Source organism: Arachis ipaensis, chromosome B7 (genome assembly GCF_059453495.1).
Source record: "Arachis ipaensis isolate K30076 ecotype BB chromosome B7, ASM5945349v1, whole genome shotgun sequence".
NCBI classification, from domain to species: Eukaryota; Viridiplantae; Streptophyta; class Magnoliopsida; order Fabales; family Fabaceae; genus Arachis; species Arachis ipaensis.
The window spans coordinates 105,588,914-105,616,904 of record NC_142442.1 but is presented as its reverse complement, the minus strand read 5'-3'; positions in this window follow the sequence as shown (position 1 = coordinate 105,616,904).

Here is a 27,991-nt window from a genome sequence, read left to right as displayed (position 1 = left end):
AAATTGATGAACCCTTCCATTCACCCTAACCTCCAATAGATGATATCCTTCTAAATGTAAGCGGGACGAACCACCACCTTTATGCTGCCGTCGTGACCTTGATAGGCGGGATTAACCAAACCGTCCCTGCCAGGCGCATAGCGTCTCAATAATCTCAGTAAAAAACAGTAATTCAGTAGTTTTCATAAATCATTTTCATTATTCAGTCTACTGCGAGCCCTAAACTCATCTCGACATCATCAATCCGAAATTCACAATTTATCATTTGAATAGTCACTACAATGCTCCGAGCCCTAAATTGCATGGTTTTCTGAATCCTTCCTAATTTGTTCTTAAGAGTGAAAACATGCTTCCTAGTCCTTAAAATTGCTAATTTTAATCCTCTCTTATTACCATTCGATGCCGTGATATGTTTATTGAGTGATCTCAGGGTTATAGGGAAGGAATGGCATAGAGGATAGAATGGAAGCATGCAAAGACAGAAGGAACACAAGAAATTGAATATTTGGGAAGCTGAAACTGAAGCATACGCATGGCTGACGCGTACGTGTGATCAAGCCATCTTTCAATCGACGCATATGCGTGACTGATGCTTACGCGTGACTGATGCGTACGCATGGTCAGTGCATTGTCCATGCGACGCATACGCGTGATAGGTGGCACGTGCCTCATTAAAGAGAAAACACTGTGGGCAATTTCTGAGCTGATTTTTGGCCCAGTTTCGAGCCCAAATTGAGGATATGACGCTGGGAATGAAGGGGAATGGCATAGAATCACTATATACCTTAGTTTTAGTTTTAGTTTGAAATCTAGAGGGAGAAACTCTCATTTCTCTCTAGGTTTTAGTTTTCTCAATTCAATTTTACTTGGATCCTTTGGTTAGATCTATGATAATTCTAATTTTAGATTGCTTAAATTTGTAGTTTCCCTCCTCTAATTTCATATAGTGTTCTTGTTAATCTAGTTATTGTGGATCTTGAATTTGGATCTTGTTGAGATTGATTTCTATTAATGCATTGAGAAATTTCATGATCATTATTGTTAATTGCTTTGTTATTATTAGTTGTTTGTAGTGGATAGCTTTAATTTGAATTATTTTCTCAATTCTATAATATATTTTACTCTTGTTCACCAAGTATTTGAGAAAATGTCACCTATGGCTGTAGAGTAGATTTCCACTCTTGGCTTGGGGGTTGAGCAATTGGTGACTCTTGAATTGTCAAACTCTTTTGTTGATTGATAATTAGAAGTTGCTAGTTGACTTGAATTCCACCAAAGCTAGTCTTTCAATAGGATTTGACTAGGATGTGTGGATTAAAGTCAATTATACCACTTGACTTTCAATAGGAATTCCAATTCTCACCCCTAGCCAAGGTTTTGACATTAATTGATTGTTATGCATCCTTGTTAGCTTGATCTTTTAGCTTCCTTATTTTAATTGTTAGTGTTCGTTGCTTTAATTTCTAGTCATTTACTTTTCTTGCATTCAACTCCTAAAACCCCAAGAGAACCCCTAACCAATGATGTGCACCTTATGTCAACTCCTAGGGAAAACGACTTGGGATTCCACTTCCGGTTATTGATTTTATTGTTGTGACACATTTTCTAACTTTGACTAGAGGATAAATTGTTGGTTTAGACTATACTTATGATAGGTAGGAATTGCACCGGTTTGGATTTTTTCACTTAAAATAACTTCCGTTGCAAGTATAGACCAAACCGGTAACCAACTCTTACCATCAAAGTTTAATTTTTCAAATTAAAAATAATACCGAGAGTAATTAAATCTCGGGTCGTTTTCCTTAGGAATGCAATTGAAATGTCACACTTTCAGTTGTGAAGAAAAAGGAGTTTTGAACTCAAAGAATGAAAGATTGAAAGAACTAAGAAATAAAAGAACTAAGAAGAGATCAAAATTGAAATTAATGCAAGTAAAAAGGGAATAAGGTCAAAACTAGTAAAAATGCTATAAATGCATAAAAGAGCCTTGACTTAGTAATGAGAATTAAGGAATCTTATCATCGCCATAACCCCAACTATGATAACTATGATGAGTCAATCTCGCTTCGTCAACCCCTAACATCGACGAGTACGTCAAGCAAGCATAATTGACCTTAATCCATAAGTAGTTCTAGCTAACTTACTAATTTCTTAGTAAAAAAGCTAGCGCCAATGAAAACAAGAGTTAACTAACTACCCAAGAATTACGAATAAATGTCGGACATTATGACTATAGTATCCTAGGAACTCATATCCTAAACAAGGTATGAAAATCTACTCAAAACTCATAATTGGCATTTTCACAAACACCTTGTGGGCATAAAAGTAAAACATGTAAAATTGCAAGGGAAAAGGAAAATTGATAAACCCCAACTTTGTGGTTTATCTTGTGTTTAATTTTGGAGATTTTATCAACTCTCACATTTATTCAATAAAATAGCATGGTTTTGTAATCCTACCTAAATTTGTGCTTAAGTGTGAAAACATGCTTTTTAGGCCCAAAAATTGATAAACTTAATTCACTTTAATTCCATTCGATACCTTGATATGTTTGTTAAGTGATTTCAGGATTAGAAGGCAAAGATTAGATGGAAGAAGTGAAGAGAAAAGCATGCAAGTGAGAGAACTCATGAAGAAAAGAAGGAATTGCTAAGTTGTCAATCCTGACCTCTTCGTACTTAATCGATCATAACTTGAGCTACAGAGGTCCAAATGAGGCGGTTTTAGTTGCGTTGGAAAGCTAACATCCGGGGTTTCAAAATGATATAAAATTTGCTATCGTTGCTTTGCATTTGGCAATGCGTACATGTCATTCCACGTGCATGCATCGCAGGATCAGCATGACTCACTTAAGGCAACTCGTGGCCAGCGATTTCTGAAGCATTTTGGGCCCAATCCAACTCATTTCTGATGCTATTGAACCCAAGGATCGAAGGGGGATGAACCAAGTAGTCATAGTTTAGTTTTTCATCATAGTTTAGATGTAGTTTTTTAGAGAGAGAGGCTCTCTCCTCTCTCTAGATTAGGGTTCTTAGTTTACTCCTTTTTAGATCTAGATATCTTTCTCCTTCTCCTTCTATTTAGTTTTCCTTTACATTTTTATTATTCTAGCGCTTTAGTTCATTCTACTTCTCTTGTTAATTCCTCTATTTTGTCAATTTTAGTTTATGAACTCTCTTGTTGATTTCTATTTCTTTTTAATGCAATTTATGATTTACATGTCTTTTGATGTTTGCTTTAACTTCTATTGTTGATTTCTTGCTTTGATTAGTTATAGCTTCCTTTAATTCTTACAATTTATGATGTTTACTTTTATTGCCCTATATGTGTTTGATGAAATGTGTCCTTTAGTTTTGAGTTAGATTTTTCTCCTCTTGGCTTTGGTTGAGTAATTGGAGACTCTTGAGTTATCAAACTCTTTTGTTGATTGATAATTAGAAGTTGCTAGTTGACTTGAATTTCACTAAAGTTAGTCTTTCACTATAATTTGACAAGGACTTGTGGATTCAAGTTGATTATATCCACTTGACTTTCCTTCATAGTTAGAGGTTAACTAAGTAGAGCAATAGACAACTCTTGTCACAATTGATGATGATAATGATGATAGGACTTCTAATTCTCATTCCTTGCCAAGAGCTTTCTTAGTTATTAGCTTATTTCTCTTGTTATTTACATTCCTTGTCTCTTATTACGAAAACCCCAAAACATTCCTTCATAGCCAATAACAAAACACTTTATTATAATTCCTAGGGAGAATGACCCGGGATTAATACTCTCGATTATTTTATTGGGGTTGAACTAGTGACAAACATATTTTGTTTGATGTGAGGATTGTTTATTGGTTTAGAAACTATACTTGCAACGAGAATTTATTTGTGAAATTCTATACCATCAAAATTCTCTTCATCAAAATGGCGCCGTTGCTGGGGAATTTCAATGGTGTTATGTTATTGGCTATTGTGAATATGTTCATATTGTGAATATCTTACTTTTTTATTATTTCTAGGCCTTGCTAGTAATTAGGAGTTTGCTTTTTCTTTGCATCTTTGATATTTTTGCTTTGATTTCTCCTTTTCCATATGAATTCTCATCCTTGTGGTTTTGGATATGGTTATGACTTTGTTGTAGGCAATGAAAACTTTAATAATGGCTCACATTATGGGAGAGATGAATTCTCGAGAAGGGAGCCATATTCATATGAGCAATCACCATGGCAACCTCCTTGACCAAGCTACTATGATTGCAACCCCTCCTACAATGCATATCATTCCAATGGATATGATGGTTCTTATCATGATTATGCCACTCAACCACCATCATTCCCTGCACCATACTCTCAACATAGTCCTCAAACACCATCATTCCAACCACTATACTCCTAATCCACATACTATTTCCATCAATCACCTCCACATAATCGTATCCAAATCCTCCATACGCACACACTTATAACCATTATGAACAAGCACCCATGGAACCACCACTACTTCAACATCATTACCCTCACAATACTTCTTTTTCCTTCAACCAAGCCCCTATGGATGATACACTTGGTATCATTTCTCAAGAGCAAGAAGAGTTCCAAACCGCACTCACCGGTTTTACCTCTGCCCTCCAAGAGCTTATATCCGGTATACCTCTATCTTCTACCAACAACCAAAACACCTTCCAACCTCCAAGCTTTGATGAACTTTCTTTTCAACTACATAATGATCTCTCTATCCCACCACCACCCTCCATGAAAGAACATTCGTATCCATCAATCCAAGAGCAACATGATCCCAATTATGCGATTGACATGGAACAAGAGAGAAGAGATTATCTTAGGGAATTAATGGATCGGATTCACGCATCCATACTTCAAGAGAAGCAAGAGAAGGCCCAAAAGGTGGAGGTAGTAGAGACCCTTAAAGACAAAGAAGAAGTAGAAGAAGACCTAGGGGAGGTTGAACAAGAAGGAAGCTCCATCATTGAAGACAACTCTACACCAAGTGACAATGGTGATCTTGTTGAAGCTTCTTCCATTGAATGTGAAACCAATGTTGAGGAGGAATGTATACACCCTCCAACACACATTTTGATTAATGAGAAAGAGTCGGAAGGAGTTAGCAAATAAGAGAAAATTGACGAAGGTTGTCAAAAGATGGAAGTCATTAAGGAGGAATCAAAGGAAATGGAGCCTACAATGTCAAGACCATTGGATATCTTCCTTGCTAAGTCACCATCCAAATGACAAGTTGAATGGGTAATTATCTCAACTTTTAATTTTCTTGGCCCATATCAATATGCATTGTTAGAAACGGATGGTCAACTTAGAGCTATGTGTGGGTTAGAAAGTGGAAAATAGTTGGGTGTTGGTTTGCAACAAAAATCAAGGTGTATAGTGGAAGGAAGCTCAAACTTTAGGATTCATGGTAGGAGTAAAGCTCAATTCAAGGGATTTAGGATGATGAATAGGAGTTACAAGGAGGATTCAATAAGTTTGCCACCCAAATGGAAGCATGAAGATCAAGAAGAAAGGGGGTTGACAAACAAAGTATGGGACCCCGGAATATACATAGATAATCATCAACTTTGGGACCTTGGTGGGGATTCCAACTTAAGGACTTTAAAATAAAAGTGCTAGGTGGGAGGCATCCCACCATGGTAAACTCTTTCCATTCTCTTGTATATATAATCAATGAATGAATTGAGCTGCCATTGTAGGTAGTTTTTCTTATTTTCTATACTCTTATACATTTTGCTTTTATTGATAGCCTGTTTGTTAAATTCATATTTTGATTCGAATAATTGTTGTTGAGTAGTGTTTACTTGAAGTGTAAGTTTTGTTTGTTTTGTATTTGGAAATTTTTTAAAATCCAAAAGATTTGTTGTTAAATTTGAATTTTGGGTGATTTAGAATGTTTATAGGTTAGGAGAGTGTTAAATTCTGTTTTAGGCTTCTTTAAACAAAAAGTGTCAATCCACGCTTAAGCGTGGGCCATGCTTATGCGTGAATTGCCATATGGGGACTCCTGGTACAAAAAACAGAGAGTTGTGCCTACTTTGTGCCAACTTTGTGCGAAAATCCACGCATAAGTGATGGGATATTTTCGTGGAAAAACGAATTTCTCCAAAACACCCAAACTTAACCGGCAAGTGCACCGGGTCGCATCAAGTAATAATAACTCACGGGAGTGAGGTCGATCCCATAGGGATTGAAGGATTGAGCAATTTTAGTTTAGTGGTTGATTTAGTCAAGCGAATCAAGATTTGGTTGAGAGATTTGTGATTTGCAGAATTTAAATTGCATAGAAAGTAAAGGGAATGGGTAATTGGCATGAAATTAAAGAGAACAGGAATTAAAGTGCTGAATCTTAAAGAACAAGAAATTAAATGGTAGAAACTTAGAACGTAAGAAATGTAAATTGCAAAATCTTAAAGTGCAAGAAATGTAAATGGCTTGAATTGTAAAGGGAATGGGGAGTTGGATTTGCAGAAATTAAACAAGGAAATGTAAAATTGCAACAAGCAGAGAAATAGAAGAAGACTTGGATTGAATCGAATCTAAAACAGAAAAGTAAATGAGCATGAAAAGCAGTAAACAGAGGATGTAAAATTGGAATTCAGGTCTCAGGACCCAAGAGACTAGAAAACCAAGTCTAGATCTCAATGCCTTCCTAGATCCAACAAGCACAATTGCAAAGGAAATTGTAAATTGCAAAGAAAGTAGATGAAGAAGCAAGTAACCGAAACTGAAATTCAATTAAGCAGGAAACTTAAACAAGATCCCAAGGTGAGATTGAAACAGAATTTCTTCAATTCTCCACTCAAAATCCAAGACAAGAAAAGTAAAGAGTGCTGGGCAAGAACAAGGAAGAAGAGAGATCAATTCTCCTCCAAAATTCTCTTGAATTAAACAACAATGCTAAGAAATGTAAAAGTGAGCTCTCAGCAAAACCGAAAAGAAAGCTATTCTGAAAAACTAAAAGGGAAGCTCCCTGAAAAACTTAAATCCTATGCTATTTATACACGTTCTTCAAATGGTCTTCAAGCCTTCAATTGGGCCTTTGCTCTTGATGGAATTGGGTTGAGAGAGGCCTTGGTTGATTGCTCTTGGAGTTTGGGGAAGAACCGAATTGAACCGGGTTGGAATTATGAAAGCTTGAGTAAAAGTTGGAGTAAAAGTTAGGGGCTAACTTTTGCTCCAACTTTTCACATCAGCACCCTTCCTTGCTGATACCAACGTTGGGGCAAAATTTAGGGGTCTAACTTTTGCTCCAACGTTGGCCTCCCCTTGCTTATTCATGGCGCCAACGTTAGCCAAAAAGTTAGGGGCTAACGTTGGCGCAAACTTTTGCTCATCCAGGGAGTGTTTTGTGATGCCAAAAGTTAGCCAAAAAGTTTGAGGCTAACTTTTGCTCCAGCTTTTGCCCAAAAGTTAGCCAAAAAGTTTGAGGCTAACTTTTGGTCCAGCTTTTTGCTTCCTGGTTCATTTTCAATTAATCCAAAAGTTTGAGCTAAAGTTTGTGGCAAACTTTTGCTCAAACTTTTTGTCCTCTCTTCCTCCTAACCATTCCTTCTTGCTTCAACCTTTCTCCAAGCTTTCTTCACCTATCATTAATCAACCAAACACATCAAAGCTATGCTCAAAATCATGAGATATTCATTCTTTCATAATATGTGACAATTATAGCATAAAACCTCATGAAATAGCATGAATTCATACATGGTTGATTAAATCAAAGGAAGCATGAAAATCTACCCAATTGGCTTGCTTATGGCTCAAGAAAGTGCATAATTCAATTGAAAACTAAAGAAAAAGGCTAGTGAAACTAGGCTAAGATGACTTGTCATCACAACACCAAACTTAAAGCTTGCTTGTCCCCAAGCAAGAAATGATTTATTGAGAAGAAAGAATGAAATGGGAGAGGATGTTCATGCTAGTAGAGTGTTATTGATAGTTCATGGGGTTTTATGTGGATATGTACACACTCACCTCTTATTGACTCTTAAGCCTAGAAAGCCTCCTTCAAGCTTCAAGTAACATACTGCTATGACCTCTCATTATTCCTTTATCCTTGGCTATTATCTTGTTCATAAGCTTTATTTGAGTGTCATGTGTAGCAAGTTCATTTCCTTTTCTTTATACTTGACACATTATTCACTATAGACACTTAGCTCACATTCCTTCTTAGAACATTGATGCCCAGCACCTCTTTGGGCTACTAAATGCCTTGTAGTTAGGTTGCTCTTGATAGTGGACTTTCAGCTGATGATCCCGGGTTAGTTAACCCAAGTCATCAATTGTTGATGCACTCCAAAGAGCTTAATAATCCAAGCAGATCCTAATACAAAGACACCACAGGCATATATTCTAAGGTTCAAGCTATTGGTGTCCAGCTTTGTTTCTTTTTGTTTTTCTTTTGTTCTGCCACTTTTTGGCTATTTCTTTTTCTCCCCTTTTTTCTTTCTTTTTGTTTTTCTTTCAAACCAAGGATTTTTATTCGATTGAGATTCATAGACAGTAGCTACTTTCTACTTAAGAGGAGACATCCTAGTGTTCTTATTCATTAAAGGTGAGCTATTATACAATCACACACATACCACCACTTACTTTTATTTTACTTCTATCTAACAGAGAACTATCTCACTTCACATTCAAAATTTCTTTTATTGAATTGAAAATGCAGGGGACAAAGCATGCGTTTTGTTCAGTGAAAGTAAACACACAAGCATACACATAGACTAGCTTACTTATTCTAAGAGAAACAAACATGATGCAAAGACTATTAATTATGATAACTACTTAAAGATGCAAGGACCACTTAAAACAGACATACACAATGCATGCTTTCTTAGTGATGAACAAGGAGCAAGTCCACCTTTTATTTGTCATGCTTTTTCTTTCTTCTTTCATACACCTGGTTGCTGGTGTTCCTTGTGTCCATGTCTGTTGTCTGTTGATCCCGCCAGAAACCAGCTCTATTCATTGCTTCCTCTACTCTATCTTCAAGCTTCATTGCATTGCTTACTTCTATCTCGCTTCTCCTTTTGAAGAATTCATCAAAAGTTGGAAAAGCTGGATCCATGTTGTGCAGATGCTCTCCAATATAGTTCAGCTTGATTTGACTATTTATGTTGTAGTCGGCTTGGACTTCATATCTTGCATCTTGGAGTGTTGTGAACTCTTTGAGAGCCTTCAAATTTTCAGCTTGCATTTGTTCCAACTTTCCAAATGATTCATGAGATTGAAAAGCATGTTCTTCTTGCATCACAAGGAATCTTGACTCGAATTCACTTTGTTTGTTCATCATTCTTAGCTCCCGTTCTTCTTGTGCTTGTTGGTTTTTCATGTATAGTGAATGGTATTCCTCTTGCCTTTCTTGAATTCTCATGTACTGTTGTGATAATCTTCCAATTGCTTCCTATATTTGAGTCATGTCCAGATTGTTATGTAGAGGAATGTGCTGTTGTTCCTCCTCCTCTTGTGGCTCTTCTTCCTCTTGCAATTCTTCTCCCTCCATTGGTTCCTCTCTTTCCCTTCTTCCATGTGGTCTTCGGCCTTGATGTGCTTCAGGAGCCATCATCATTCTTTCAATGGTTATAGGCATGCCTTGGCTTAACCACATTGGATTCTCCTCTTTCATTGGCACTTTAGCCTTTGCACACAACCTCCAAATGGTACTTGGATAGTACAACCAAGACCCGGCCAAATTCTTCTCAGCAAGCTTTTGAATGTCTTTTGCCAGGATTTCATGAACTTTTACCTCTCCTCCCACAATAATGCAATGTAACATAATAGCTCTATTCTTGTTAACTTCTGAGGTGTTTACAGTGCCCAGAATTGATCTTTTCAACAACTCATACCATCCCTTTGCTTCCGGAGTAAGGTTAACTCTCCTCAAATACTTGTATTTGTTCTTGTCATCTCCTTCTGATGGGATATTTTGGTGAGAAACGAATCTCTCACTAAACATCACAATCCAACCGGCAAGTGTACCGGGTCGTATCAAGTAATAAAAACTCACGGGAGTGAGGTCGATCCCACAGGGATTGAAGGATTGAGCAATTTTAGTTTAGTGGTTGATTTAGTCAAGCGAATCAAGTGTTGGTTGAGTGATTTGTGACTTGCAGAATGTAAATTGCATGAAATTAAAGAAAGCAGGGAATTAAATTGCTGAATCTTAAAGAACAAGAAATTAAATGGCAGAAACTTAAAGTGCAAGAAATGTAAATTGCGGAATCTTAAAGTGCAAGGAATATAAATTGCTTGAAATGTAAAGGGAATTGGGGAATGGATTTGCAGAATTTAAACAAGGAAAAACTAAATTGCATCAAACAGAAGAGGGAAAGGGAATTGGGATTGAACCGGATCATGAAGCAGTAAAGTAAATGAACAGAAAAAGCAATAAGCAGGGAATTGAAATGAGAGATTCAGATCTCAGGACCCAGAGACTAGAAAACCAAGTCTAGATCTCAATGCCTTCCTAGATCCAACAAGAACAATAGCAAGGAAATTGTAAATTGCAGAGAAAAGAGATGAAGAACAATGAACCGGAAATGGAATTCAATTAACAGTAAAGAAAGCAGAGAGATCCAAGATTGAGATTGAAACAGAATTTCTTCAATTCTCCAATCCAAGATCCAAGACAAATGTAAAATGAAATTGAAAGTAATGAAAGCAAGAAATTAAAGTTCACTCAGTAACAAAAGCTCTCCGAAAACTATTATGAAAATTCTAAAAGGAAAGCTCCCCCACTAACTTGAATTCTATCCTATTTATACACTTTCCAAAATGATCTTCAAGCCTTGAGTTGGGCCTTTGTTCTTGGTGGAATTGGGTTGTAAGAGGCCTTGGTTGATTGCTCTTGAAGTTTGAAGAAGAACCGAAGTGAACCAATTGAACCGGTTTTGAAGTTAGCCAAAGTTGGTTTCAACGTTAGGGCCAAAGTTAGGGGTCTAACTTTGACCCCAACTTTTCATAGCAGCAACCCACATCCTTCTGGTTTGGACGTTGGTGCCAACGTTAGGGGTCTAACTTTGACCCTAACATTAGCAATGCTTAGTGCTAGTGGCGCCAACGTTAGCCTCCAAGTTAGGGGGCTAACGTTGGCGCAAACGTTGGCCTTCCTCCTTTGTAATTTAAGTGCCAACGTTAGCCTCCAAGTTAGGGGGCTAACGTTGGCGCAAACGTTGGCCTTCCCCCTTTGTAATTTAAGTGCCAACGTTAGCCTCCAAGTTAGGGGGCTAACGTTGGCGCAAACGTTGGTGCCCAGGGGAGAAACTCTCAAGTTCCAACGTTAGCCTCCAAGTTAGGGGGCTAACGTTGGAGCTAACGTTGGCCACTTCCTTGCAATGTCATGTGCCAACGTTAGCCTCCAAGTTAGGGGGCTAACGTTGGCTCAAACGTGGGGAGCCCAGGGAGTGATTTTCATGCCCAACGTTAGCCTCCAAGTTAGGGGGCTAACGTTGGGGCTAACTTCAAGCCTCCAAGTTCAATTTCAACTTCCATTCTTCACTTCTAGCCATTCCTCTTTGCTTCAACCTTTCTCCAAGCTTTCTTCACCTATCATTAATCAACCAAACTAATCAAAGCTATGCTCAAAATCATGAGATATTCATTCTTTCATAATATGCACAAATATAGCACAAAACCTCATGAAATGGCATGAATTCACATATGGTTGGTTCAATCAAGGGAAACATGAAAATCTACTCAATTAGCTTGCTTGTAGCTCAAGAAAGTGCATAATTCTAATGAAAACTAAAGAAAAAGACTAGCTAAAACAGGCTAAGATGACTTGTCATCACAACACCAAACTTAAAGCTTGCTTGTCCCCAAGCAAGAAATGAATTATTAAGAAGAAAGAATGAAATGGAAGAGGAAGTTCATGCTAGCAGAGTATTATTGATAGTTCATGGGGTTTTGTGTGGATATGTAAATACTCACCTCTTATTGATTTCTAGGCCTAGAAAGTCTCCTTCAAGCTTCAAATGACATACTGCTATGACCTCTCATTATTCCTTTATACTTGGCTATTACTTTATTCAAAAGCTTTATTTGAGTGTCATGTGTCGCAAGTTCATTTTCTTTTCTTTATACTTGACACATTATTCACCATAGACACTTGGCTCACATTCCTTCTTAAAACATTGATGCCCAGCACCTCTTTGGGCTACTAAATGTCTTGTAGTTAGGTTGCTCTTGATAGTGGACTTTCAGCTGATGATCCCGGGTTAGTTAACCCAAGTCACCAAGTGTTGAGGCACTCCTAAGAGCTTACTAATCCAAGCAGATCCTAGTACAAAGACATCACAGGCATATATTTTAAGGTTCAAGCTATTGGTGTCCAGCTTTGTTTCTTTTTGTTTTTCTTTTGTTTTGCCAATTTTTTTTTTTTGCTCTCTTTGTTCTTTCCTTCTTTTTGTTTTTCTTTCTAACCAAGGAATTCAATTCAATTGAGATTCATAGACAGTAGGCTACTCTTTACTTAGAAGGAGATATCCTAGCTCTTTATTCACTAAAAGTGAGCTATTATACAATCACACACATACCACCACTTACTTTTATTCTACTTCTAACTAACAGAGACTATTTTACTTCACATTCAAACTATTCTTTTATTGAATTGAAAGATGCAGGGGACAACACATGCTTCTTGTCAAGTGAAAGTGAACACACAAGCACACACATAAACTAGCCTACTTATTTTAAAAGAAACAAACATAAATGATGCACACACTACTACACTAACAGTTACTGTTAAAATGGGCATATTCACACTTCCAATTTAGAGCAATTCAATGCTAATGGAGTTAAGTGACAATACAACCTCTTGGTGGCTTCTTCTTCTTTCTCTCAGCTAATGGTGTGTAGTCCTCCCAAGAGAGTGATTGACTTTCTGCAGTGTTAATGGAAGTTGCTTGTTTCTCAAGCCCTTAGATGACTGGTTAGTGTGCAAGACTTTCTTGTAGGCGTTTGAACTTACTTTGGTGTGTGAACACCAAACTTAGTCTCTTGCCATGTTTCTTATGCATAACCATATGTGAAAGCCTAAGTCTTTGCTAAAGGTAATAAAACTAGAAACAGACAATGCTTAAATGATTTATCAGATTGCTTGGAGCTAGAAAGTGAGAATGTGCTTTTAAGTGAGATTTTGGTGGAACACCAAACTTAGAATTCTTTATTCTCCCTTAATTTGTTTTGGTGTGAAACACCAAACTTAGCTCCTTGCAATACACACCAATCATTTAACCTTTTTATTGAAATAACTATGAAAAGAAAACTACCTCAGGTTGGGTTGCCTCCCAACAAGCGCTCTTTTATTGTCACTAGCTTGACACTGAGGCTTTCTTTTATGGTGGTTGGTGCTTGTAGGGCCTCAATTTGTCTCCTCTGACCGTGATCCTCTTCTTTGTTTTCTGGTGTTCTATTTCAGCATGCTCTAATGATAGTATGTTGCTGACAGTGTAGTAATCCTCGGTTTGTTGATTTGCCCCCAGCTGTTGATATATCAGTTGCACTTTGTCACCTTTGGAAAGCCCCTCTGTTGGAATCTTTCTATTCTTCCATCCCCTTTTTGCTTTGTTTCTGCGCTTCATCTTTCCTTTTGTTGATCTTTCTTTTCTGGCTGTAGGCTTTCCTTGGGGACCTCTCTTCTCAGTGGCCAGTACTCTAATATCCTCTTGGACTTTTTCATCAGTCTGCACAATCTTTAGCACTGGGATGTTGCTGTGACTTTCCTGGTCACTTTTCATATAGTCTTTCTTCTCCTTGCTAAATTGTGCCTCTGGTAATACCTTCAGAGTGATGCTTTGGTCATGCATCCTGAGAGTTAATTCCCCTTCCTCTACGTCTATGATAGCTCTAACAGTGGCCAAGAATGGCCTTCCCAGTATAACAGAGTCACCATCATCATTGTTTGATTCTAGAACCACAAAATCAGCAGGGTATATAAAACTGTCCACCTTGACCAAAAGGTTTTCAATTACACCCCTGGGGTATACCATTGACTTGTCTACCAGCTCCAAAGACATTTGTACTGGTTTGACCTCCTCTATATTCAGCTTTTTCACCAAGGAGGATGATATTAAGTTAATACTTGCTCCGAGATCACACATTGCTTTAGTGATTGTCAATTTCCCAATGGTGCAAGGCAACAGGAAGCTTCCTGGGTCCTCAAGCTTGGGAGGAAGCCCCTTTTGAATCAAGGCCCTGCATTCCTCAGCAATCATTATGGTTTCTTTCTCATCCCAACTTCTTTTCTTGTTGATAAGATCCTTCAGAAACTTGGAATATAGAGGCATCTGTTCAAGTGCTTCAGCCAAGGGAATATTGATTTCCAGCTTCTTAAAAGTCTCAAGGAATTTGTGAAAATGCTGGTCTTTAACCTCTTTGTTGAACCTCTGAGGATAAGGCAGTGGAGGTGTGATGCTTTTTCCTATTTGCTGCTGCCCCTGAGCTACTTCCTTTGAGCTATGTGGCTGGTTGTCCTTCTCTTTGAGTTTCTCAGTGCCTTTGTTTGGCATCACAACTTACTTCTCAGCCTCATCTGCCTTTGTTTGCTTCTCATCCTCCGTTGGTTCTTTGATGTTCTCTGCTTGCTTCTTTGTAGTGTCATTGTTGCTTATCAATGTTCTCCCACTCCTCAATTGTATTGCCTTACATTCCTCCTTGGGATTTGGAATTGTGTCACTGGGCAGTGAGTTTGAAGGTCTCTCAATAGATACTTGCTTGGAGAGTTGCCCCATCTGTCTCTCTAGGCTCTTCATAGAGGCTTCCTGATTCTTGGCTACCATTTCTTGGTGTTTCAACATTTTGTCTATCATGGCCTCCAAGTGAGTGATTCTTTGGGCTTCAGGTGATATTTGAGGTGGGTTATGAGATGTGGGTGGTGGATGGTAGGCATTTTGGTTGGTGGGTTGGTTATTAGATTGGTATTGGTTGAGGTTGGGGTAGTTGTTTTGAGGTTTTCTGTAGGGGTTTTGGTTAGTCTGCTGCTGGTTGTGATTTTGGTTGCTTCTTGGGTTGTGTTGGTTTGAGTTCTTCTGCCATGGTTGTTGGTTTTGGGTATGGTTATCTCCCCATCTGAGGTTTGGGTGGTTTTTCCAGGATGGATTGTATGTATCACCATACACTTCATTTGGTCCTTGGTTGTGCATATACTGTACTTGCTCTTGTTGTTGTTCTTCTTGAGTTTCTTCACTCTGTCCCCATGTGGTTGATGGTTGGCTAGTGTTGACTGCTGCAACTTGGAGACTATCAATCCTCTTGGCCATTTGCTCAAATTGTTGTTGAATTTGCTGCTGCATCATCTTGTTTTGAGCTAGGATTGAATCCACTCCTTCTAGCTCCATTACTCCTCTTCTTTGTGATGGTTGGCGGCTTCTTTGATGAGCAAAGAAATATTGGTTGTTGGCCACCATATCCACAAGATTCTGAGCTTCCTCAGCAGTTTTCATTAGTTGTAGTGAACCTCCAGCAGAATGATCTAATGCCTCCTGAGATTTCAATGTTAGGCCTTCATAAAAATTTTGTAGCACGTCCCATTCATTGAACATCTCTGGAGGACACTTTCTGATTAAGGCTTTGTACCTCTCCCATGCTTCATACAAGGATTCAGCATCTAATTGTGTGAATGTCTGCACCTCGGTTTTCAGCCTGATGACTCTTTGGGGTGGATAGAATTTAGCTAGAAATTTAGTCACCAAGTCATCCCAACTAGTGATACTTCCTTGGGGAAAAGTTTCGAGCCATTGTGCAGCCTTATCCCTTAATGAGAACGGGAACAGCAGAAGCTTGTAAGTTTCAGGATTCACGCCATTGGATTTGACAGTGTCACAGATCCTTAAGAAAGTAGATAGATGTTGATTTGGATCCTCCAATGGTCCTCCCCCAAATGAGCAATTGTTCTGGACTAATGTGATGAGTTGTGGCTTCAGTTCAAAGTTATTTGCATTGACATTAGGGGTGAGAATGCTGCTTCCACAATGTCTAGCATTTGCAAAGGTATAGGAAGCCAATACTCTCCTCTGTTGTGGTTGGTTATTGACCCCTCCTTCTGGATTAGATGTATCTCCTTCCATCTCGTGGAATTCTTCGTCTGATTCCTCTTCTCCAACAATGCTTTTCCCTCTTTCAGCTCTCCTTAGCCTCCTGAGAGTTCTTTCGTCTTGTTCATGAAAATTGGGTATGGCTCTTCTTGTACCTGACATACAAGCAGAACATAAGAGCACACAAACCAGTAGCACTTCAATCTATTGCTAGAATGAAGTTTTAGTTAGCTTAAGCAAAAAATCAAACAGTTAGTGGGTTAATCAAAATTAAAGAAAATGTGCTTGATCTAGATTACCACCTCACTTAATCATTGTCAATCTAATCAATCCCCGGCAACGGCGCCAAAAACTTCATGGGATATTTTGGTGAGAAACGAATCTCTCACTAAACATCACAATCCAACCGGCAAGTGTACCGGGTCGTATCAAGTAATAAAAACTCACGGGAGTGAGGTCGATCCGACAGGGATTGAAGGATTGAGCAATTTTAGTTTAGTGGTTGATTTAGTCAAGCGAATCAAGTGTTGGTTGAGTGATTTGTGACTTGCAGAATGTAAATTGCATGAAATTAAAGAAAGCAGGGAATTAAATTGCTGAATCTTAAAGAACAAGAAATTAAATGGCAGAAACTTAAAGTGCAAGAAATGTAAATTGCGGAATCTTAAAGTGCAAGGAATATAAATTGCTTGAAATGTAAAGGGAATTGGGGAATGGATTTGCAGAATTTAAACAAGGAAAAACTAAATTGCATCAAGAAGAGGGAAAGGGAATTGGGATTGAACCGGATCATGAAGCAGTAAAGTAAATGAACAGAAAAAGCAATAAGCAGGGAATTGAAATGAGAAATTCAGATCTCAGGACCCAGAGACTAGAAAACCAAGTCTAGATCTCAATGCCTTCCTAGATCCAACAAGAACAATAGCAAGGAAATTGTAAATTGCAGAGAAAAGAGATGAAGAACAATGAACCGGAAATGGAATTCAATTAACAGTAAAGAAAGCAGAGAGATCCAAGATTGAGATTGAAACAGAATTTCTTCAATTCTCCAATCCAAGATCCAAGACAAATGTAAAATGAAATTGAAAGTAATGAAAGCAAGAAATTAAAGTTCACTCAGTAACAAAAGCTCTCCGAAAACTATTATGAAAATTCTAAAAGGAAAGCTCCCCCACTAACTTGAATTCTATCCTATTTATACACTTTCCAAAATGATCTTCAAGCCTTGAGTTGGGCCTTTGTTCTTGGTGGAATTGGGTTGTAAGAGGCCTTGGTTGATTGCTCTTGAAGTTTGAAGAAGAACCGAAGTGAACCAATTGAACCGGTTTTGAAGTTAGCCAAAGTTGGTTTCAACGTTAGGGCCAAAGTTAGGGGTCTAACTTTGACCCCAACTTTTCATAGCAGCAACCCACATCCTTCTGGTTTGGACGTTGGTGCCAACGTTAGGGGTCTAACTTTGACCCTAACGTTGGCAATGCTTAGTGCTAGTGGCGCCAACGTTAGCCTCCAAGTTAGGGGGCTAACGTTGGCGCAAACGTTGGCCTTCCTCCTTTGTAATTTAAGTGCCAACGTTAGCCTCCAAGTTAGGGGGCTAACGTTGGCGCAAACGTTGGCCTTCCCCCTTTGTAATTTAAGTGCCAACGTTAGCCTCCAAGTTAGGGGGCTAACGTTGGCGCAAACGTTGGTGCCCAGGGGAGAAACTCTCAAGTTCCAACGTTAGCCTCCAAGTTAGGGGGCTAACGTTGGAGCTAACGTTGGCCACTTCCTTGCAATGTCATGTGCCAACGTTAGCCTCCAAGTTAGGGGGCTAACGTTGGCTCAAACGTGGGGAGCCCAGGGAGTGATTTTCATGCCCAACGTTAGCCTCCAAGTTAGGGGGCTAACGTTGGGGCTAACTTCAAGCCTCCAAGTTCAATTTCAACTTCCATTCTTCACTTCTAGCCATTCCTCTTTGCTTCAACCTTTCTCCAAGCTTTCTTCACCTATCATTAATCAACCAAACTAATCAAAGCTATGCTCAAAATCATGAGATATTCATTCTTTCATAATATGCACAAATATAGCACAAAACCTCATGAAATGGCATGAATTCACATATGGTTGGTTCAATCAAGGGAAACATGAAAATCTACTCAATTAGCTTGCTTGTAGCTCAAGAAAGTGCATAATTCTAATGAAAACTAAAGAAAAAGACTAGCTAAAACAGGATAAGATGACTTGTCATCACCTTCCCACTCTGAGTTCTCCATACAAATATCTCTAGCAATCCCATCATAATCTGGATCACTATTTACCCTTTGGTGGTATCCCGGTTCACTAAAGCGGACTGATTTTAGTCCCAAGACTTTCTTGATTCCATCCGAGCTAAAGTCTACTTCCACTCCCCGCACATAGCTCTTGTATGTTGGGGCCTCACTCATGTCAAGCCTTGAGACATTGGCATAGAACTCTCTTATGATATTAGCATTGATTCGGGTGATTGGTGATATGAGTTCCTCCCACCTCCTCTTTCGAATTTTGTCCTTCATTTCTTGGCATCCATCATCCGACAGCAAGAGTGGAATTTCTGGATATATCTTCTTCTGATTCATCCATTCGATTTGCATCTGATGGTACCGAGATTTGAATCTCCATCGGTCATATTCAGGGGTGTTCTCCTCCACCATGGGATCTTTCCCTCTTCTTCGTTTGGTTCTTGAGGAAGAGGCCATGATCACTTGGTTGTTTGAGACTCTTGAGGTTAAAGGGAGTGTGAAGAATGTTAGAGATCTTGATGTGTGTTTGGAGAAAGATGAAATTTGAGGCCGAGCTTGTTATGATGAGAAATGATGAAGGGAAGTTTAAATGGTTGGAGTGCAAGGGTTCGGTCACATGCATGGCTTGGAGGTGGTATGTTATTTAAATGAACAATGAAGGGCTAGGATGCAATGAGATGCTATGTGAATCAAAGGTGTGCATGTAAGGATGAATGAAGACAAAGCTTGCTCCTTCAATTGTCTTTGCCGTGATCATTTCAAGGAGTGGCAGATTCTCTTTTTGAGGCATGTGATGAGATTTTGTTCTCATGCTATGCTTTCTTTTGTCTTGTCTCTTTCATAAAGTGTTCTTTGACCACCTAGTCATCACAACAAGACAACACACATTAGCTATATCAAACCGTGGTAATGGTGCTTTTCTTTTTTTTGTTTTTTTTTTCTTTTTTTTTTTCATTAACACTATATGAATCATCATTCCTTATATCCATTTGAATCGTGACTTTTCTTGGAGAACACCAAACTTAATGTTTGGTCATATAGTTGAAAATATGTGTTTCTTCCTCCAACTAGTGAAATTGAAATCCCAATGTCATTTTTGGTCAAATGTTTATAAGAAATGTTTTCATCATAATTTTCCTTTTTCTCTCTCTTTTTTTCATGAAGGATCAATTGTGTCCCTAAATCCGTGCATCAAAGTTTGGTGAACACCAAACTTGTATCTTGCTTAAGGGGTAAATGTGAGATGCTAGTAGTAAATCACAATTGATGCCTTCATCACAGAATATGATTTCTTTTTAATTGAAAAGTCTCAGTAAGAGATAATGTATGATCATTGATGCATGATTTTTTTTTTTTGAGAAGAGAAACACCAAACTTAGTGTTTGGTCATATGCTAGGCATATAATGTGAAAATGTTTGTAACACTGGTTTGGTGTGCTTGAAGGCACACCAAACTTTAGAAGTCTTAGCATATGAAAGAAAAAAAAATTTGCATGCATTCATTGAGTTCGTCCATGAAAACGAATTTCATGCTTAGATGATCATAGCTTATTGAATTTAAAATGACATAAATCTTAAATCATGGGTTGCCTCCCATGGAGCGCTCTTTTATTGTCACTAGCTTGACATTGGGGCTTTCTTTTATGGTGGTTGAGGATTGTAGTGCCTCAACTTATCTCCCCTGACTGTGATCCTCCTCTTTGTTCTCTGGTGTTCAATTTCAGCATGTTCCAACGAGAGTATGTTGCTAACATTGTAATAGTCATCAGTCTGTCGGCTTGCTCCCAGTTGTTGATATATCAATTGCACTTTGTCACCTTTGGAAAACCCCTCTGTTGGAATCTTCCTGTTCTTCCAACCCCTTTTTGTTTTGTTTCTGCGTTTCATCCCCTTTTTTGTTGATCTTTCTTTTCTGGCCGTAGGCTTACCTTGAGGATCTCCCTCTTCAGTGGCTAATGCTCCAATATCCTCTTGGACTTTTTCATCCTTCTGCACAATCTTCTGCCTTGGGGTGTTGCTGTGAATCGCCTTGTCAATTTCCATATAGTCTTTCTTCTCATTACCAAACTGTGCTTCTGGTAACACCTTCAGAGTGACACTCTTATCATGCATTCTGAGAGTTAATTCTCCTTCCTCTATGTCTATGATAGCTCTAGCAGTAGCCAAGAATGGCCTTCCCAGAATAATAGAGTCACCATCATCCCCTTCTGAATCTAGAACCACAAAATCTGTAGGGTATATGAAATTGTCCACCTTGACCAGAAGGTTTTCAATCATAGCCCTAGGGTATACTGTTGACTTATCTACTAGCTCTAGAGATATCTGTACTGGTTTAACTTCCTCTATATGCAGCTTTTTTACCAAGGAGGATGGTATTAAGTTGATGCTTGCTCCTAGATCGCACATTGCTTTAGTGATGGTTAATTCCCCAATGTGCAAGGTAGCAAAAAGCTCCCTGGATATTCAAGCTTAGGGGGAAGCCCTTTTTGAATCAAAGCCCTGCATTCCTCAGTGAGCAGTATGGTTTCCTTCTCATCCTAACTTCTTTTCTTGTTGATAAGCTCCTTCAAAAACTTGGCATACAGAGGCATTTGCTCAAGTGCTTCAGCAAAAAGAATATTGATTTCCAGCTTTTTGAAAGTCTCAAGGAACTTGTGAAAGTGTTGGTCCTTGGTTTCTTTGTTGAACCTCTGGGGATATGGCAGTGGAGGTGTGATGCTCTTTCCTATTTGCTGCTGTCCTTGAGTCACTTCTGTTGAACCGTGTGGCTGGTTGTCCTTCTTTTTGAGTTTCTCAATTCTCTTGTTTGGCATCACAACTTGATCCTTGGCTTCATCTGCCTTTGTTTGCTCCTCATCTTCTATTGCACTTTTGCTGCTCTCTGCTTGCTTCTTTGTAGTGTCATTATTGCTCATCAATGTTCTCCCACTCCTTAATTGTATCGCCTTGCATTCTTCCTTAGGATTTGGAATTGTGTCACTTGGCAGAGAGCTTGAGGGTCTCTCAAGAGAAATCTGCTTGGAGATTTGCCCCATCTGTCTCTCTAGGCTCTTCAAGGATGCTTCATGATTCTTGGTTGTCATTTCCTGGTGTTTCAACATTTTGTCTATCACGGCCTCCAAGTTAGTGATTCTTTGGGCTTCAGGTGATACTTGAGGTGGGTTATGAGATGTGGGTGGTGGATGGTAGGCATTTTGGTTGGTGGGTTGGTTATTAGATTGGTACTGGTTGGGGTTGGGGTAGTTGTTTTGAGGTTTTCTGTAGGGGTTTTGGTTAGTTTGCTGCTGGTTGTGGTTTTGGTTGCTTCTTGGGTTGTTTTGGTTTGAGTTCCTCTGCCATGGTTGTTGGTTTTGGGTATGATTATCTCCCCATCTGAGGTTTGGGTGGTTCTTCCAGGATGGATTGTATATATCACCATACACTTCATTTGGTCCTTGGTTGTGCATATACTGTACTTGCTCTTGTTGTTGTTCTTCTTGAGTTTCTTCATTCTGTCCCCATGTGGTTGATGGTTGGCTAGTGTTAACTGCTGCAACTTGGAGACTATCAATCCTCTTGGCCATTTGCTCAAATTGTTGTTGAATTTGCTGCTGCATCATCTTGTTTTGAGCCAAGATTGAGTCTACTCCTTCTAGCTCCATTACTCCTCTTCTTTGTGATGGTTGGCGGTTTCTTTGATGAGCAAAGAAATATTGGTTGTTAGCCACCATATCAATGAAATTTTGAGCTTCCTCTACAGTTTTCATGAGTTGCAAGGAACCTCCAGCTGAATGATCTAAAGCTTCTTGAGATTTCAATGTTAAGCCCTCATAGAAATTCTGCAGCTTATCCCACTCAGTGAACATTTCAGGAGGACATTTCCTAATTAGAGCCTTATATCTCTCCCATGCCTCATGGATGGGTTCAGCTTCCATTTGTGTAAATGTTTGTACCTCAGTCTTCAACCTTATGATCCTTTGAGGTGGGTAAAATTTGGCAAGGAACTTGGTTACCAAATCATCCCAATTGTTGATGCTGTCTCTTGGAAAGGACTCCAACCATTGAGTGGCCTTGTCTCTGAGAGAAAATGGGAATAGCAATAGCTTGTAGCTGTCAGGAGGCACACCATTAGTTTTAACAGTGTTACAAATCCTCAAGAAGGTGGATAAGTGTTGGTTTGGATCTTCAAGTGGTCCTCCACCAAAAGAGCAATTGTTTTGAACCAAAGTGATGAGTTGTGGCTTTAGTTCAAAATTGTTTGCATTGACATTTGGAGTTAAGATGCTACTTCCACAATGTCTAGGATTTGCAAAAGTATAGGAAGCTAAAACTCTCCTCTGGGGTGGATTGTTATTGTTGTTGTCTGCTCCACCTGGTGGATTGGTTGAATGTTCCTCCATATCTTGGAATTCTTCTTCTGATTCCTCTTCTCCAACAATATTTTTCCCTCTTTCAGCTCTTCTTAACCTTCTAAGAGTTCTTTCGTCTTGTTCATGAAAGATGGGTGTATTTCTTCTTGTACCTGACATACAAGCAGAACATAAGAAACACACAAACCAGTGACACTTCAATCTACTGCTAGAATGAAGTTTTAGTTAGCTTAAGCAAAAATTCAAACAATTAGTGGGTTAATTGAAAATTAAAGGAACAGAAAATAAAAATGCTAGATCTAGATCACCACCTCACTTAATCATTGTCAATCTATTCAATCCCCGGCAATGGCGCCAAAAACTTGATGGGATATTTTCGTGGAAAAACGAATTTCTCCAAAACACCCAAACTTAACCGGCAAGTGCACCGGGTCGCATCAAGTAATAATAACTCACGGGAGTGAGGTCGATCTCACAGGGATTGAAGGATTGAGCAATTTTAGTTTAGTGGTTGATTTAGTCAAGTGAATCAAGATTTGGTTGAGAGATTTGTGATTTGCAGAATTTAAATTGCATAGAAAGTAAAGGGAATGGGTAATTGGCATGAAATTAAAGAGAACAGGAATTAAAGTGCTGAATCTTAAAGAACAAGAAATTAAATGGCAGAAACTTAGAACGCAAGAAATGTAAATTGCAAAATCTTAAAGTGCAAGAAATGTAAATGGCTTGAATTGTAAAGGGAATGGGGAGTTGGATTTGCAGAAATTAAACAAGGAAATGTAAAATTGCAACAAGCAGAGAAATAGAAGAAGACTTGGATTGAATCGGATCTAAAACAGAAAAGTAAATGAGCATGAAAAGCAGTAAACAGAGGATGTAAAATTGGAATTCAGATCTTAGGACCCAAGAGACTAGAAAACCAAGTCTAGATCTCAATGCCTTCCTAGATCCAACAAGCACAATTGCAAAAGAAATTGTAAATTGCAAAGAAAGTAGATGAAGAAGCAAGTAACCGAAACTGAAATTCAATTAAGCAGAAAATTAAACAAGATCCCAAGGTGAGATTGAAACAGAATTTCTTCAATTCTCCACCCAAAATCCAAGACAAGAAAAGTAAAGAGTGCTGGGCAAGAACAAGGAAGAAGAGAGATTAATTCTCCTCCCAAATTCTCTTGAATTAAACAACAATGCTAAGAAATGTAAAAGTGAGCTCTAAGCAAAACCGAAAAGAAAGCTATTCTGAAAAACTAAAAGGGAAGCTCCCCGAAAAACTTAAATCCTATGCTATTTATACACGTTCTTCAAATGGTCTTCAAGCCTTCAATTGGGCCTTTGCTCTTGATGGAATTGGGTTGAGAGAGGCCTTGGTTGATTGCTCTTGGAGTTTGGGGAAGAACCGAATTGAACCGGGTTGGAATTATGAAAGCTTGAGTAAAAGTTGGAGTAAAAGTTAGGGGCTAACTTTTGCTCCAACTTTTCACATCAGCACCCTTCCTTGCTGATACCAACGTTGGGGCAAAGTTAGGGGTCTAACTTTTTCTCCAACGTTGGCCTCCCCTTGCTTATTCATGGCGCCAACGTTAGCCAAAAAGTTAGGGGCTAACGTTGGCGCAAACTTTTGCTAGTCCAAGGAGTGTTTTTCATGCGCCAACGTTAGCCAAAAAGTTAGGGGCTAACGTTGGCGCAAACTTTTGCTCATCCAGGGAGTGTTTTATGATGCCAAAAGTTAGCCAAAAAGTTTGAGGCTAACTTTTGCTCCAGCTTTTGCCCAAAAGTTAGCCAAAAAGTTTGAGGCTAACTTTTGGTCCAGCTTTTTGCTTCCTGGTTCATTTTCAATTAATCCAAAAGTTTGAGCTAAAGTTTGAGGCAAACTTTTGCTCAAACTTTTTGTCCTCTCTTCCTCCTAACCATTCCTTCTTGCTTCAACCTTTCTCCAAGCTTTCTTCACCTATCATTAATCAACCAAACACATCAAAGCTATGCTCAAAATCATGAGATATTCATTCTTTCATAATATGTGACAATTATTTCATAAAATCTCATGAAATAGCATGAATTCATACATGGTTGATTAAATCAAAGGAAGCATGAAAATCTACCCAATTGGCTTGCTTATGGCTCAAGAAAGTTCATAATTCTATTGAAAACAAAAGAAAAAGGGTAGTGAAACTAGGCTAAGATGACTTGTCATCAATAAGCATGGGCGACGCGTACGCGTCCATTGTCCCTGCTGCAATCCACCCGTAAGCATGGGCGACGCATACGCGTGGATTGTCCCTGCTGCAATCTATGCTTAAGCGTGAGCGACGCTTATGCATGGATTGCATCCTGTTCTTTCTCCTTTCTCCTTTCTTCTTCTTTCTTCTTTTCTTCTTCTTTCTTTCTACCTTTCTTCTTCTCTCGTCTTCCTTTCTTTCTTTCTTCTTCTTCATCTCTTCAGAAAAAATAAAAAATAAAATAAATAAATAAATAAAATACTAATAAAAAAATAATTTCTTTTTCTTTTCTTCCATTTTCTTTTATTGCATTTGCTTATTTTATTCATTGCATTTTAATTTTGTTTTTATAGCTTGTTCTCATTTTATTTTCTAAGTTTCTCATTTTAATAATGGTGTTGAATTCTCTTACTCAATTGTTGAGAATTTCTTGCATTGTTTTGGTGCTTCGTGACTTGTTTAGCATTAATAGTCATATTTGTTCCACAAACAAGATTAGTGCTTTAGTCCTTCCTAATTCATTATTCTTTATTTTTGAACTTCATTATCATTGAGTTAGGATGGGACCAAATGCTTTCATGCTTATCACTAATCTTGTTCGTGTCAATTCTTGTTTGAACTTGATGCTCCACATGCTCTACATGATTTGACTTTACTCTTGCATCATGTATTAGTTGATATGCCCTTTGCCTATATTGCTCTCTCCCTTACATGCGTAGCTAACATGTAGTGAGAACCCTACTCTTATTTGGCATTAGCCCCTGCCTATGTTCTATTTGCTTTGCTATCTTTGTTGTAGGCTTAATTCTCTTTCTTTTTCTTTCCTTTTAGGTTGGCCACCAAGAGGGGAAAAGGAAAAGTTTCTATATGGGGTGACAAACAAGTCATCCGCACAATCTTTTGAAGAAATTCATAAGTTGTAGCAACCCATCCACCTTACTCATCTTTGCATGCACCGAGGACGGTGCAATCTTCAAGTGTGGGGAGGTTGTCCGACCGACCTCCATGGGTAACAATTTCCTTTTTCAACACCAATTCTTAATTTTCTTTGTAGTTAGTTGTTACATTTGCAGGTTAGGTTGCATAATAGTTAGAATTTGTACATATTCTATCATTTCCTTCTTGTTAGGACTACTTGGTTAGAGTAATGATTTCCTCTCCAAGAAATTAGTTATGGCACTCTACCAATTTGAAAAAAAATATTTTTTGAACTTGCTTGAAGAATTTATTTTGGAACATGGTTTTCGAGCTAAGAACACAAGCATGCGAGTTTTGAGCCTAATTGTGTGGTTACATCTTATAACCACTTATTTCCATTCTTGTGTGCATTGTTCTCTTTCTATGATTGTAATCTTTGATTTGTTTGATTATTTATGCCCATTATTTTGTGTATATATGCATTTATATGATTGAGGCCATTGTTTCAATTAGCTCACTTACCCAAATAAGCCTACCTTTTATCCTCTATTATTAGCCATTTTTGAGTCAACGATTAACCCACTTGTTCTTAATTTTAGCACATTACAAGCCCTAAAGCGAAAAACAATAAATGTCCTTTATTTGGATCTTGGATTAGCTTAGGCTAGTGAGTGTGTATCATTCAAGTGTGGGGAGACTTCGGACATTGGTTGAGGTAAAAGTGCATTTTGTAATTTTGTTGAAAAACATTGGGAATTGGGTACATACTCATGTGTTAACTAAATGTAAAACCATATGCATTGATACTTTTGTATATATGATGAGCGGATAATTTATACGCTTTTTGACATTGTTTTTAGTATGTTTTTAGTAGGATCTAGTTACTTTTAGGGATGTTTTTAATAGATTTTGTGTTAAATTCACATTTCTGGACTTTACTATGAGTTTGTGTGTTTATCTTTGATTTCAGGTATTTTCTGGCTGAAATTGAGGGACTTGAGCAAAAATCAGATTCAGAGGTTGAAAAAGGACTGCTGATGCTGTTGGATTCTGACCTCCCTGCACTCAAAGTGGATTTTCTGGAGCTACAGAACTCGAAATGGCGCGCTTCCAATTGCGTTGGAAAGTAGACATCCAGGGCTTTCCAGCAATCTATAATAGTCCATACTTTGGCCAAGAATTAACGACGTAAACTGGCGTTCAACGCCAGCCTTCTGCCCAAATCTGGCGTCCAGCGCCAGAAAAGGATCCAAAACCAGAGTTGAACGCCCAAACTGGCACAGAAACTGGCGTTCAACTCCACAAATGGCCTCTGCACGTGCAACATTTAGGCTCAGCCCAAACACACACCAAGTGGGCCCCGGAAGTGGATTTATTCATTAATTACTTACTCGTGTAAACCCTAGTGACTAGTTTATTATAAATAGGACCTTTTACTATTGTATTAGGCATCTTCGATCAGTGGTATGCTATCTTAGATCACAATAGGGGGCTGGCCATCTCAGCCATGCCTGGACCTTCACTTATGTATTTTCAACGGTAGAGTTTCTACACTCCATAGATTAAGGTGTGGAGCTCTGCTGTTCCTCAAAGATTAATGCAAAGTACTACTGTTTTCTATTCAATTCTTCTTATTTCGCTTCTAAGATATCCATTCGAACCCAAGAATGTGATGAAGGTGATGATTATGTGTGACGCTCATCATCCTTCTTCCTTATGAACGCGTGCCTGACAAACACTTCCGTTCTACATGAATTAAGCTAGAATGAGTATCTCTTAGATCTCCTAACCAGAATCTTCGTGGCGTAAGCTAGAATGATGGCGGCATTCAAGAGAATCCGGAAGGTCTAAACCTTGTCTGTGGTATTCCGAGTAGGATTCAATGATTGAATGACCGTGACGAGCTCCGAACTCGCGATTGCAGGGCGTTAGTGACAGACGCAAAAGGATAGTAAATCCTATTCCCGCATGATCGAGAACCGACAGATGAATAGCCGTGCCGTGACAGGGTGCGTGAGCATATTATTCACTGAGAGGATAAGATGAAGCCATTGACAAGGGTGATGCCTCCAGACGATTAGCCGTGCCGTGACAGGGCATTGGATCATTTTCCCGAGAGATGACCGAAAGTAGCCATTGACAGTGGTGATGTATCACATAAAGCCAGCCATGGAAAGGAGTAAGACTGATTGGATGAAGATAGCAGGAAAGCAGAGGT